Genomic DNA, 15,581 nt, shown 5'->3' on the forward strand with positions numbered 1-15,581 from the left:
CACTGTATGATTTTACACTCCAACCTCCATTCCCAGCTAGGTCTTCGATAATTATCTCATTGGTAGGCAAGTTTGAATGTTCACACAAAGCACATGCCCTTTGTTTATGCTCCTTACATTTTAACGCCAGTGGTTCTTAAAATTTTAAAGGACATAAGAATTATTGCACAGACTTATATTTATGACCCATATATGTAACACTTTATGGACAAGTTAATGAAACTTTCAAGGGTAATTTTGAATAAATGAGATTTTCTATTTATTCTCTGATTTTAGAACCTAACCCCAATTAAAGTGGTACTCTGTTATGTTTATCAATGCTTAGGTTGTACACTTCTGTTTTTGCATTTTGTTTATTTGGTTGTGTGTTTTACCTTCCAGCTCCACCACTCAGGATAGGTTGTAATCTTCCAGAGGGTGGGGACTGTATTATATTTATCTCTTTGTGCACCTACTTACCAAATCTGCTCCCAGGCTAATTCAGTGTTTGTTCAATTGAATGGTTTTGTAGTTATTAAGAATCTGTTGCATAGGGCAGCATTTCTAGAGAGCTCTGAGAACAGTTTGTTGCTGCCAAAGGCTTGCATGCTAAGGTGTGTAGAACTCATTCAAAACATATATTTTTAATTGAAAAATAAAATATTTATATAATATATTATGTTAATATATTAATACTATGATAATTATATATATATGTGTATATATAATCTTTCTGGGGTTTCCTTCTTTGCAAGGAAACCCCAGCAAGCACCTTGGGTGCACATTTCCCTTGCCGATTATATCAGCACAATTTTCTCTGACTGCCAGTCAGGCACAAATTGGAAACTGGATATTTTAGAGAAATTTTCTCTCCCTCATATTTTATCACACAGCTGCTCTCAGTTCATAGACACTGACAATTGCAAAATGCCCCACACATTGTTGCGCTTCAAGGAGGCAGGCTGAACATTTCGGCCAACTGGGAATCTTCCTAGGGAGATCAGACCAAGTTCTCACTCTGGCTTCAGGAGGCTACAGCCCATTTCTCTTCCTAAACGTGCCCCCTGTGTGATCTAGTTCAGTGCAGCCAACCTTCTCTGTTTGTCTAGCTGGACATTAGGGATAATGATACCTAACTGCCTCACCAGGGTGCTGAGGAGTTCAACAATTAATCACCTTGTGGCCCTTCGTTGAAAAATGTCATGAAACTCGGTCAGGACAAAGAACCCCCCTTGGCAGAAAAGGCAGAGCAGTGTGATGGGAAAAGTCCTCTGGCAAACCAGATATTCCCCTCCCACCCTGCGGATTCCTCAGTCTTTAGTGAGAAACCAGTCCATCTTGTCTCCCAACTGTAGGGGACCCATATTAACTTACCTTAGCGTCACTCTGTGTTGATTTTCAGTAAAAAAGGAAGATTCCCTTTCCATTCCCATAAAAGAGGGTGGGACACACAGCCCACCATCTATTCTCTTAGACACTCTTTCTCATACCTCCAAATCTTTCCTCAGCCTCAAAGGCTGAAGATTGGCAATCAGCTGTGGGAAAATTCCAGTTTCCCACAACCTTCTATTGCAAGTCCTGCCTGATGGTTTCAGGTCTCACTTTAAAATGTGGTATCCATATCTTGAAACCTCAAACTGGAAACAAGAAAAGTTTAAAGACCCTATTATTTTTCTCGTAAACTCCTAGATTTATAGTAGGCACTTGATAAATTGTGTTGAATGAATGAATATTGCTATCTCTTTCTTCAAAGTTTGTTTGGTTTTGTTACTGTGTTTTGACTCTGACTAAAGTTTAAACTTCTCCAGGATAGATTATGCCTTGCACAGAGCAGAAACACAATGGGTCCAAGCTTCTGAAAGTGTGGTCCTGGTTCTACCGGCATAAAGAAAACATACGGATACTTGTTTAAAATGCAGAATCTGGGATCTATACCATATTAACAGCATTGAAGCAAGAATGTGCATTGTAAATAAGTTCTTCCAGGGATGTGTGTTGACACTAGGGTCAATCCTGGGTACAGGAGAAGAAAATATTTGGAGATTAGGGAAGGAACCAATAAGGACTAGGGGATACAGCCTTGTCAGAAGTTGTAATGCTAGTTATTTTCACAATGTGTTTCAAAAGAAGTTTCATTGTCAGTTGTCATAGCAAAGTACAACTAGTTTCCTTGCGTTTTTATTCTATTTCCAAGAACAATTTGTATTTTTCATGTTGTTGAGAAACAAATAAAATAAGTCCTTATGTTTCACAGCATTCATAGATTTAATATGCTTTTGACAGTTCTAGGATGCTTCCACGGATTACAAACTTTTTCTTTTTCTGTAGTTGGAGAGAAGCACATCTTGAATCCATCCTCCAGTACACCATCTCCCCAAAACACTACATTTATTGTTGAAGTGTTTGATTTATTTAAGGTTTCTTTCTTATTGTGCCTAATCGAATATCCTATATGCATACAGTAAATGCTGAATAAATGTTCCAGTCTCCTGACAAAATTTCAGAGTTTTAATTAACAATTCAGGAATTAGAGTAGAAGAGCAAGCCAAAAGCTGTAGGTGCAAGTATGGTAGCATTTTGTCATAAAAATTCTTATGAACTCTGCAGAGAGACAGTCTGTGAATGGGTAAGATAATTAAAAACACCTGCTATGCAAAAAAGTGTGACCATGCTAATATTTTTTCAAGGGTAATCACAGTTTCAGTTATTTTCTCAGCACCACAGATTTTGTGTATTGGCTCCTACTGTTAAAATATGCACCTGGTCATCTTAAATTAAAACTTTGTCTCATGTTAAATTTATCTTAAATGTTGGATGGGACTACATTTTTATTAGGAGGAGCTTTATAGCCATTGTCTGGAGAAATTATTACTTTGAAGTGAACAAGGATTCCCACTGGAAATATTTAACTGTTACAAACTGGGAGCATTCAAGATGCATGGACTGAAGTTAGGAATGGAAATCCATTTCTCCCATTGACTTCTAAAAAATCTTTTTTGACCTCTGAGCAGATCAAAACAGATTCTTTAGATTTCACCTCATATACATGCTGTGAGGAGTAACCATAAAAGATTGATTGCTGATTCTCTAGTGCTATATACATTGTGATGTTGTATATTTGGGTCTCTCTTGAAGGGCAAAGTTTGGAGTCTCTGAGCTTCTCCCAGTGAGAATACAAAAACAATAGAAAAAAACTAACAAACCAAAAGTTAGCTTTTTGAAAAGGTCTACAAAATTGAAAAACTTTAGCTAGATTGGCAAGAACAAAAGGGTGAAGACTCAAATTATTAAAGTCAGGAATGAAAGAGAGAACGTTAATAGTGACCTTACAGAAATAAAGAGGATTACAAAGAAATATTGTGAATAACTGATTATCTATAGATTATCTATATAAACTGGAGAAATTTCTACAAAATACAAACTACCTAAACTGACCAACAATTAGAACATGTATTAATACATAGACTTATAACAAGAAAAAAAGATTGACTTAGTAATTTCGAAACCTTACATAAAAAGAAACCTCAGGCCCAGGTGAGATGTCCCATCAAACTCTAGCCATTTTAAAAAGATTAATTCCAACACTTCGTAAGTTCTTCCAAAAGGTAGAAGAGAAGGAAATACTCTCTAACATATTCTATAAGGCCAATATTGTCCTGTGACCAAAGCCACACAGAGAAATCACAAAAAACTGTGGATAAATCTCCCTATAAACATACATGCAACAATCCTCAAGAAAACTCTAGTCAAGCGAATTCAAGAACATATTTAAACAAGGATTACACAACTTGACCACATAGGATTTAACAAACAAACAAAAACCCCACAAGTTTGTTTTTTTAACATCAGAAAAATAAATTAATGTAATATACCATATTAATAGGATAAAGGACAATAGTCACATGATCATCTCAAAAGATGAAGAAAAAGTATCTGATGAAATCCAACATCCTTTCATAATAAACACATGTATCGAACTAGAAATAGAAGGGGACTTCCTCAAACTGATAAGGCATTTACAAAAAATTGACAGCTAACATCATACTTGATGGCAAAAAAAAGAATGATGTTCTGCTAAGATCAGGAACAAGGCAAGGATGTCTGCTCTCACCACTAATTCAACATAATGTTGAAAGTGCTAGCTATTCTCAGACAGCATTATCTTACATGTAGAAAATTCTAATAAACCCACAAAAGAACTTATGAGCTCAGCAAGGTTGCAGGATATAAGACTGACATACAAAGATAAATTTTATTCCTATGCACTAACAATGAAAAGTCCAAAAATAAAATTAAGAAAACAATCCCATTCATAATGGTGTCAAAAATTTAAAAAATAATTAGAAATAAGCTTAATAAAACAAATGTGAGACTTTTAACATGAAAACTACAAAATATTGTGGAAATCAACTAAAGAAGACCTAAGTAATTAGAAAACATCTAATCTAATGTTCATTGATTAGACCACTAAATATTGTTAAGATAAAAATATTACCCAAATCAATGTAAGAGTCAAGGTTAATATTAATATGTGAGATTTTGTTTCTGTCATAGTGTTGTTAGCTGGTTGCCTTGGAGTCTCAATTGTATAATTGCTTTATAGGATCTGTGAGCTTTCTACTCATGTGTGCTTTTGTGTTGGTGAGTATTGTCCTTTTGTTTCCATGTTTGGAACAACTTAGAGCATTTCTTGTAGGGCTGGTCTCATGATGATGAATTCTCTTAATATTTTCTGGCCTTGCAAAGACTTTATTTCTCCTTCATTTCTAAAGCTTAGTTTGGCAGAACATAAAATTCTTGCCTGGTTGGCTTTTTCTTTCTCTCTTTTTTTTTTTTTTTGGTAGGCACAGAGGTCTTACTTTGTTGCCCAGGCTGGTCTTGAACTCCTGAGCTCAAGCCATACTCCTGTCTCCGCCTTGCAAAGTGCTGTGATTATGTGAGCCACTGCACCCAGCCCATTTCTTTTCTTTAAGAAGGCTAAACATAGGCCTTCCTTGGAGCCATCTTAGAGGCTGGCTACTACAAAAAGCCATTAGGTTTATAAGCAAGAGAGTGACATGTGTCTTTAAAAGTTCACCTGCTGCTGTGGGGAGAAATGATTGTGAAGGGGCAAGAATAGAAGGCAGAAGACTAGGAAGTAAGCCAGTACACAAGCAAAAAAAGGACATGACCAAAAAAAAAAGATACAGGCAAATATCCCTGATGAACATAGATGCAAAAATTCACATCAAAATGTTAGCAAACAAAATCCAACAGCATATCAAAAAGATAATACATTACAATAAACTGTGGTTAATTCTAAGGGTGCAAGGATGGTTCAACATATGCAAATCAATAAATGTGTTTCACCATATAAATAGAATAAAGACAAAAACCATATGCTCATCTCAACACATGCAGAAAAAGCACTCTATAAAATCGAACATCCTTTTATGATAAAAACCCTCACCAAACTAGGCATTCAAGGAATGTACCTCAAAATAATAACAGCCATATATGACAATCTTATAGCCAACACCATACTGAATGAGGAAAAGTTGAAAGCATTTCTCCTACGAGTTGGAATGATACAAGGACATCTACTCTCACCACTTCTATTCAACATAGTAATGAAAGTGCTAGCCAGAACAATCAGGCAAGAGAAAGAAATAAAAGGCTTCCATATTGGAAAGGAAGAAGTCAAATTATCTCTGTTTGCTTATGATACAATTTAATACCTAGAAAACCCTAAAGACTCTTTCAAAAGACTCCTAGACCTGATAAACAACCTCAGTCAAGTTTCAAGGTAAGAAATCAATGTATAAAAATCAGTAGTATTTCTATGTACTAGTAACATTCAAGCTGAGAACCAAATCAAAAACTCAGTTCTGCTGGGCACAGTGACTCTTGTCTGTAATGTCAACATTTTGGGAGGCGAAGGTGGAGGATTGCTTGAACCCAGGAGTTTGAGACCAGCCTGGGCAACATAGTGAGACTTCCATCTCTACGAAAAGTAAGAAAATTAGTTGGGTGTGGTGGTGAGTGCCTGTAGGCCCAGCTACTCAGGGGGCTGAGGTAGGAAGATCACTTGTGCCTGGGAGGTTGAGGTTACAGTGAGCCATTATTGCACCACTGCACTCTAGCCTGGGTCACAGAGTGAAACTGTGCTTAAAAAAAACCCCAAAAAACAAAAAACCTCAATCCCATTTACAGTACACACACACACACACACACACACACACACACACACACACCCCTAGGAATGCATTTAACTAAGGAGATGAAAGATCTCTACAAGGAGCACTACAAAATACTGATGAAGGAAATTATGGATGACACAAACGAATGGAAAAACATTCCATGCCCATGGATTGGAAGAATCGATACTGTTAAAATGATCATACTGCACAAAGAAATCTACAGATTCAATATAATTCCTATCCAATTGCCAATGTCATTCTTCGCAGAGTTAGAAAAACAATCCCAAAGTTCATATGGAACCAAAAAAAGAACCTGAATAGCCAAAGCAATCCTAAGCAAAAAAAATGAAGCTGGAGGCATCACATTCTCTAACTTCAAATTATACTACAAGGCTATAGTAACTAAAACAGCATGGTACTGGTACAAAGACAAACACATAGATCAATGGAACAGAATAGAGAACCTCATAATAAAGCCACATACCTAGAACCAGCTGGTCTTCAACAAAGTCAACAAAAACATGCAGCCATGTTTTTCAATACATGGTGCTGGGAAAATTGGCTAGCCATATACAGAAACTGAACTCATATTTCTCAACATATACAAAAATTAACTCAAGAAGGATTAGAGATTTAAATAAGACCTGAAACTATAGAAGTCCTAGAAAAAAAACCTAGAAAAAAGCTCTTCTGGACATTGGTTCAGGAAAGCATTTGTGACTAATATCCCAAAGCAAATGCAACAAAAACAAAAATAGACAAATGGGACTTAAACTAAAAAGCTTCTGCACAGCAAAATAAATAATCAACAGAGTGAACAGACAACCTGCAGAATGGGAGAAAATATTTATAAATTATGCCTCTGACAAGAGACTAATATCCAGAATCTACAAGGAACTCAAAAATTCAACAAGAAAGAAACAAATAGCTTCAATAAAGGGAAGGCTAAGGAAATAAACATTTCTCAAAAGAAAATCTGTAAGTGACCAACAAACATATGAAAACAATGCTCAACATCACTAATCATCAGAGAAATACAAATTAAAATCACAATGAGATATCATCTTACATCAAGCAGAATGGATTATTGAAGAATAAAATAAAATAACAGATGTTTGCATGGATGCAAGGAAAAGAAAATGGGTATACACTGTTGATGGGAGTGTAAATTAGTACAATGTCTATGGAAAACAATGCAAAGATTTCTCAAAGGACTAAAAATAGAACTATCATTCAACCCAGAAATCCCACTACTGGGTATATGCCAAAGGAAAAGAAATCATTTTTTAAAGAAGATACCTTCACTTGTATGTTTATCGCAGCAATATTCATAATAGTAAAGTGATGAAATCAACCTAAGGTGTCTATCAACCGTTTATTGGATAAAGAAAATGTGGGATATATAAACCATGGAATGCTATGCAGCCATAAAAAGAATGAAATCATGTCATTTGTAGCAACATGGATGGAGTTGGAGCCCATTATCTTAAGTGAAATAACTTGGAAACAGAAAATCAAATACTGCATGTCCTACTTAATAGGCAGGAGTTAAACAATGGGTACACATGGGCATAAAGATGGAAATAATAGGCACAGGGGACTTCAAAAGGGAACAGAATGGAAGTGGGGGGATGGTTGGAAAATTATGTATTGGGAACAATGTTTACTATTTGAGTGATGGGTACACTAGAAACCCACACCTCACCATTATGCAATATATTCATGTAACACACCTCCACACGAACCCCCTGAATCTTAAAAAAAAGATGGTCCCAATATCTGCCTCCTTGTATTCATGCCCTTGTGTATTCCCATCCTGCCCTCAATGGGTTGGAAGTGTACAAACACTAGGATATCATAGAACTGATTATTTGAAAATTTCAGTGCTCAAACATTAAAGACATTGTGGCTTTAATCTTGGTCTTCCTATGTCACACACTCTGAAAGAAGCTAGCTGTCATGTCATGACACTCAAGCAGCCCTGTGGAGAGGACTGCATGACAACCAGTCATGGCCAACCAGCAACACAGACTTGCCAGCTATTTACATGAAACATCTTGAAAATGGATACTTTAGTTTCAGTCAAGCCTTCAGATGACTACCACCCTACTAGCTAACACCTCCACTAAAACCGTATGAGTTACTCAGGGTAACACCACCCAGCTAAACTATTCCCAGGATTCTGACTCTCAGAAATTAAAAATATTTGTTGCTTTATGCCACTAAGTTTTGGGTCAATTTATTACATGGCAATTGGTAACTAATATAGGTGTTAGTACCTGAACACTTGGTGCTACCATAACAAAAACTGAAACTGTGGGAGTAGCTTTGGAATCCAGCAGTCGGTGGAAGTAGAAAGAACTTTTAAGAAAGTGTGTTAGTGAAAGCATACGGTGTTTTGACTAAGTGTTAGTGGAAGCCCAATGGCTTTCAAAGAGGTACTAGTGAAGACTCAAAAAGAAAATGGTATGGGAAATTAGAGGACAGAGGATCATCTTTGCATATAGGGGCAGAAAGTTTAGCAACACTGAACTGTGCTAATGTATCTGTCACCCAGGCTGGAGTACAGTGGTGGAATCATAGCTCACTGTAACCTCGAACTCCTAAGCTCAAGTGACCTTCACGCCTTGGCCTCCCAAAGTACTATGACTATAGGTGTGAGCCATCGTGCCTGGCTGATAATGTAGAAAGCAGAAAATGTGCCTAATGGGCTAGGTTTCCTAGGTAAGATAGATTTGCAAGCAGAGTGTTGAAGGTGACTCCTGATTTCTTCTTCCTGCTTACATTAAAAAGCAAGAGGAAAGAGATAAGATTAAAGAAGGACTTTTAAACAAAAGGAACCTGGACTTGGAGGTTCTGAAAATTCTCAGCTTCTTCTAATGGCAAAGGATGATAAGATTAAGAAATGGCTTTGCAACACACATCAAATCTTTTGCAGCAATCTTTGTTACACAGCAATAGATAAACTTTCCACCACATTCAGAATAAAACCTCTAATGGTTTTATTTTTTAAATTAATTAATTTATTTTATCATAGCCTTTCAAATCCTCCTTTATCTACCTATCCAGCCAGCCAACTCTGGCACCACCCTCTTCCCTCCTTATTAGGCTCCAGTCAGGCAGAATTTTTCTTTCATTCTTGAACACACCAAGCTCTCCTCCATTGAAGTAGCTTTGTAGTTTTCATTCTCTCCATTTCAAATCCTCTTCCCCTAACATTTTCATGGCTTGCTTTTTCTTGTCATTCAATCCTTCTATTTGTATTGAGTCAAATGTAGTTAGATTAAATACAAAGGGAAGGATTGAATGGACAGGGAGTTCTTCTAAGGGGGTGACATTTTAGCTGTGATCTCGATGCCAGAAAGAGCTATTAGTATTATTCAATAGCAGGTATTATTTTTGATTTTTTGAATTTTCAATATTTTAATTGTCTCTCTCTCTTTCCCATTAGAAATGTCAACTCCATGAGAGCAAGGAGCTTGTCTTTCTTGAAAGACTGTATCTTCAGTACCCAGTATATCCTCAGTACTCAGTACTCACTGAGGATACTCAAAATAGTGCTCAGCACACAGTAGGAACCCAAACAATATCTGTTGAATGAACAAATAAATGAATAAATGAATGCCTAGTTTAGGTAACTGGGGCTAAGACAGGTTAAATAACTTACTTAAGGCCACATAATCTGATTTTTTCTGAAATATATATACTTCAACCTTGATCTGCGTATCACTGAGGGAATTTGTCATATATCCAAATGATGATAATAAAATAAGCATAGCTTCCTTATTTTTAATAGGTATTAAGAAATTTAAAATGTATTTTATAATATTTTCTATCAACGGGATCAGATTTCTTATCTCCTGAAATGACATAACTATAGCTTTTCTGCCTTAACAAATATTTTGTTAGAATTCCCTGAGTAATTTGATAAATATATAGGGCAAATCAAAGTTTAGGTCATATTTTAAGACATTTAAAATGTAGGCATGCATTGTGGATTCTTGATATGTATAGCCTTACTATAATTATTAGTTAGATATATATATATAGTTTTACTACAATTATTGACTAGATAATTGTCAATCATTTTATACTTAACACACAGGAACAATAATATTTTATTTTGTTTTATTTTATTTTTATTATTTTTTTTGAGACAGAGTCTCGCTCTGTTGCCAGGCTGGAGTACAGTGGCATGATCTCGGCTCACTGCAACCTCCGTCTCCTGGGTTCAAGTGATTTTCCTGCCTCAGCTTCCCGAGTAACTTGGACTACAGGCACACTACACCATGCCCAGCTAATTTTTGTATTTTTAGTAGATATGGGGTTTCACCATGTTGGCCAGGATGATCTTGATCTCTTGACCTCATGATCCACCTGCCTTGGCTTCCCAAAGTGCTAAGATTACAAGCATGAGCCACCATGCCTGGCCAACAACATTTTAAAGAGAGGCTGTGAGACATTTTAAAAGGAGAAGTTGCCACATAATTATAGAAACAGGAACTATTAGTGAATTTGGGAAGTTATTGCCCAGCAATGTCTCTAGGCAGGTGCACTCTTAAACCATCAACCAGATGATATGAATCCATCTGTAATTGGAAGGATGAAGAACAAGCTTCAGCTTCCATAATTATCTCAGTCAGGAGTACTTATGAAATACACCTTTCATCAGGCCTGTGGACACTAATGGGGTCATGTTAAAATCGTTTCTTAAATTTTGTTATTTCAGAGCCCTATCTACAAACCTTCAGAACTTCAACACCACCCTTAAAGTTGTCCCAAGTATTTCAGGTAATGCAGGGCTGTGTCCCATGTACCCCACTGTAGCCTGTGAGCCCTCCAGAACGTGCCACTGTGGTTCTATCTGCCATGGGAACATCACTTTCCCACTTTAGGGTGTGACTCCCAGTGCTCACCAAACAGTAAATCCTGCCCCCACCCCCCACCATCCTCCTCCAGGCACTGGTGCTTCCTGAGCTGGGGTCTTATGGAATTCCTCAAAGCAATGGCAGCATGCCCCTTCCCTCATTTCCCATTCAGCTACGATATGTGGATCCCAAAATGGCCCAGAAATTACTACAGAGAAATATCTTCTAGATTTTTTGTCTTCTCTGTTCCCAGGGTACAGGCCTGGGGCACACATACTAAGCTGGCTTCTCACCCCAGGTGCCCACAGAAACTGCACACAGGGTGAGTGTTGGAGGGGTGAGGGTTTAGAGTCCTCGTATACCCTGGTTCAGCTTAGGACTACTGGTCATCAGAGAAATGTAAGTGAAAACCACAATGAGATACCATCTCACAACAGTTAGAATGGCCATCATTAAAAAGTCAGGAAACAACAGGTGCTGGAGAGGATGTGGAGAAATAGGAATGGTTTTACACTGTTGCTGGGAGTGTAAACTAGTTCAACCATTGTGGAAGACAGTGTGGCGGTTCCTCAAGGATCTAGGGCTAGAAATACCATTTGACCTAGCAATCCCATTACTGGGAACATACCCAAAGGATTATAAATCATGCTACTATAAAGACACATGCACACATATGTTTATTGAGGCACTATTCACAATAGCAAAGACTTGGAACCAATCCAAATGTCCATCAGTGATAGACTGGATTAAGAAAATGTGGCATATATACACCATGGAATACTACCCAGCCATAAAAAATGATGAGTTCATGTCCTTTGTAGGGACATGGATGAAGCTGGAAACCATCATTCTGAGCAAACTATCGCAATGACAGAAAACTAAACACCGCATGTTCTCACTCATAGGTGGGAATTGAACAGTCAGAACACTTGGACACAGGTTGGGGAACATCACACACCGGGGCCTGTTGTGGGGTGAGGGTATGGGGGAGGGACAGCATTAGGAGAAATATCTAATGTAAATGATAAGTTAATGGGTGCAGTAAACCAACACAGCACATGTATACATATGTAACAAACATGCAAGTTGTGCACATGTACCCTAGAACTTTAAGTATTATTTAAAAAAATAAAAAAATAAATTTTGCCGAAAATAGTGGGTAGTAATAATAACAGCTAACATTTATTGATACTTGCCAATGGCATAGGGAGAGGCAATGTTCTAGGAGCTTTCAGGTATTAAATATATTTAATTCTCATGAAAACTCCATTAGGTAGTCAATATTATTTTCATTTTACAGAAAAGAAAACTGTTTCTAAGAAAGTCTAAATAGCTTGTTCAGAAACACATAAGGGGCTAAGTTTTGAAGCTATGCAGCCTGGTTCCAGATCACATCCTCCTACTCATATACCTACAATATACCTGTACTATTACAACATTAGATAATACTTTGTCTGTTTTAAGACTATAAATTTAAAGGATAATTGGAAAAGTTTCTCTTGCCTAGAGAAAAAGACAATTTTTTTAAGATAATGTTGCATAACTATGTGTATTACGTTTACTGAAATAGTTATATTTGTACTTCCCTGAATCAATGTACATTAAATATGCTTCAAAATAGATCTGAAGAAATATGTCTCCTTAGACATCAAATGGTAGGTAATAAGTGGATGTATATCTGATGGAAGTATTTTCCCTCATATTCGATTAATATTTTAAATTATGTGCTATGGTTAATTATAACACATCAAAAATAATTGAAAAGTTTTCTTAGATTGTACAGTTAATAAAATATTAGACTTGCAAAAAAAGAAAGAAACAATTTGTTAATTTTTTCACAGTATTATTTTAATGTAAACCTTTTTATGTTTTTAAATCTTATTAATTTTATTTTTTATTAAATAGAAGCATATATTTGCATATGGAAGCAGATCAAAGAATACAGAAGAGACTATGATAAAAAGTAATAGTCTTGCATAAAACACTCACTCATCCCTGCCCCACTGCCCAGAATCAACCTTTAACTTTGCTGTCCTTTGCTTTTCTGGTAGTTTGCACTAAATTTAGTTAATATTTATATACTTCCCATTTTTAAATCTATCACCTACAAATGACATTTTGTTAATTTTTCAATAAAAAGATGAAGATTAAGTTCTCACACACTATACCTCTTCCTCCTGCCCTCCTAAAGCTTGATATTTATGCCCTCCTAAAGCTTGATATTTATACTAACAATTTTAGTTTCTAATAATTACCTTTATAACTCTACATCCCTACTTTTTTTCACCAACTTTTGATAATATGCTTTAGTTTTCCTTTTACATATAGAATTTTCATAAAACTCAACAAGACTATCATTTTTATGGCTAGTTTAAAGATGAGTAAAATGAATTGGAGCTGTTAAGTAATTTGCCCAAGCTTCCACAGCTAGAAAGTAATAAACCGATAGCCCAATCCCCATGCTTTTAGCTTTCTATTCAATTATTTGAATATCTTTTATGAAATTGATATTGTTAATTACCTCAAATCTCTATACATGTTGACACAACCATCTTCAAAAGTATTAACAGAAGCACACAATATACCCAGAACAAAATAGAGTCATAAAATTTTAGTTCAAGAAGTTCTTATTTCATTGAAGATGTGGTCAAAGACTGAAAAGGTGCTACAGTTTCATTTGGTCTTTTTTTCCATATATTTTCCATAGAATTTCTTTTTCTTCAGACAAACTCGGGTAAGCAAGGGTTTTGTGTTTCATTATTATTCCCTTTCTTCCTCTTAATACATTTCACAGCAAGAAATAAGACCAAAGAAAATCCCACCACAGGGAACAGAACATCGAGAGGCCATATGGAGCCAGTGGGAGCCATTAGAGTAACTTCATCTTGTTTGAACGGCAAAATCACTCGGGCATGTGCAGTCATGACATGAAGTCATTGCCACATGGCAGTGAGCATTCTGGCTGGGCGATTATTTTTGTAACTCCATCTGCCTGGCATCACCAGAGCCTCCAACAGCATGCTGGAACGTTGAGACAATCTCACACTGAGAGAGAGGGTGGGATTGGTGGAATCCAAGCTTCCATTATTAGTTTAGGGCTTATTTAGGGGCTTCTTTCCAGCCAAGAGCTCTGTTTTGATCTCACTGGGAGTGAAGTCTGTTGCCCTCTCTGGGATAGCCCTGCTGGCTCACTCAGCAACCCTCAACCATGTTAACTTCATTTTGAAAGGTTTTTTTGAGCCTAAGAGGCAGAAGACATAAATGACGACCAGCTTTGAAAACCGGACAAATTGTGTTGCATTTATTAGTCTTCTCACTAGTAAGACCCTGATAATGGTCACACACACACACACACACACACACACCCTTACTAGGGATGCTTTCAAATTAGCATAAAAACATAAAGGCTATGGGTTGTTTCCCATACTTACATTTTACTGGGCTATCTTCTTAATTTCCTGGGTTTGTTCTTGTCTGTAGTTTCTTGGCATGTTGTGTGCTCAAACTCAAGTGGATATTGCTTTCTCTTTAGGACAGTAAACAAGGAAATTAGAAAGGCAGGGAGGCTAAATTAAAGTAATAGGAAAAATATTTCCTGTAGATACATGTAGCCCCTGGGGGTTTGTCTTTGCCCAACCACTCATTCCAACAAACCGAGTCACACACTGCAGTACAAACTGGTAGATATGATGGGAGGTGGCAATATACTGTGTACATGTGGAGATGCCTTAACCCTGAATTTCCAGCATTTATTGAACTCTCTATGTGGCTTGATGTTTCACTATGAGCTTTGGCTTCAACTCCTCTCTGGAATAAATTCAGGGTAAGAGTGAGAGTGAGAGAGAGAGAGAGAGACAGAGAGAGAGAGAGATTGTTACATAGGTGGTGACTTAGGCCTGGATGTTATCCACTGAAAATATTATTTGACATATTAGAAAAGGTAGAAGTAACTTGGATAAATCTGAGACAAGGAGTCCCTGCTCTGCTTATGGCTACAGGGCCTAGACTAGCCATCAGAAGAATCTCATTGGCTTGATCAGGTACATTTCCGAGGGAACTTTAGGTTTACCTGATCCTATATACCAACAAGTCTCCATGGCTATCAACTTGTCCTCAGGAGGAGCTTTAGCACTAAGCCATAGGCTGGGCATGGTGGCTCATGCCTGTAATCCCAGCACTTTGGGAGGCCGAGGTGGGCAGATCACCTGAGGTCAGGAGTTCGAGACCAGCCTGGCCAACATGGTGAAACCCCATCTCTACTAAAAATACAACAATTAGCAGGGTGTGGTGGTGGGTGCCTATAATCTCAGCTACTCAGGAGGCTGAGGCAGGAGAATCACTTGAACCTGAGAGACGGAGGTTGCAGGATCTCACCACTGTGCTCCAGCCTGGACTACAGAGTAAGACTCTGTCTCAAAACAACAACAACGACAACAACTAACCCGTAATGCATAGATTTCATTGGCCCTGGTTGGGATTTTCAAAGCCCACCATCTGTACAAAAAAATGTTTTCATGTCTTTTCTGGCTTTTTGACCATGAAAAATTATGAAAAT

This window comes from Nomascus leucogenys, chromosome 9 (genome assembly GCF_006542625.1).
Source record: "Nomascus leucogenys isolate Asia chromosome 9, Asia_NLE_v1, whole genome shotgun sequence".
Taxonomy (NCBI): Eukaryota; Metazoa; Chordata; class Mammalia; order Primates; family Hylobatidae; genus Nomascus; species Nomascus leucogenys.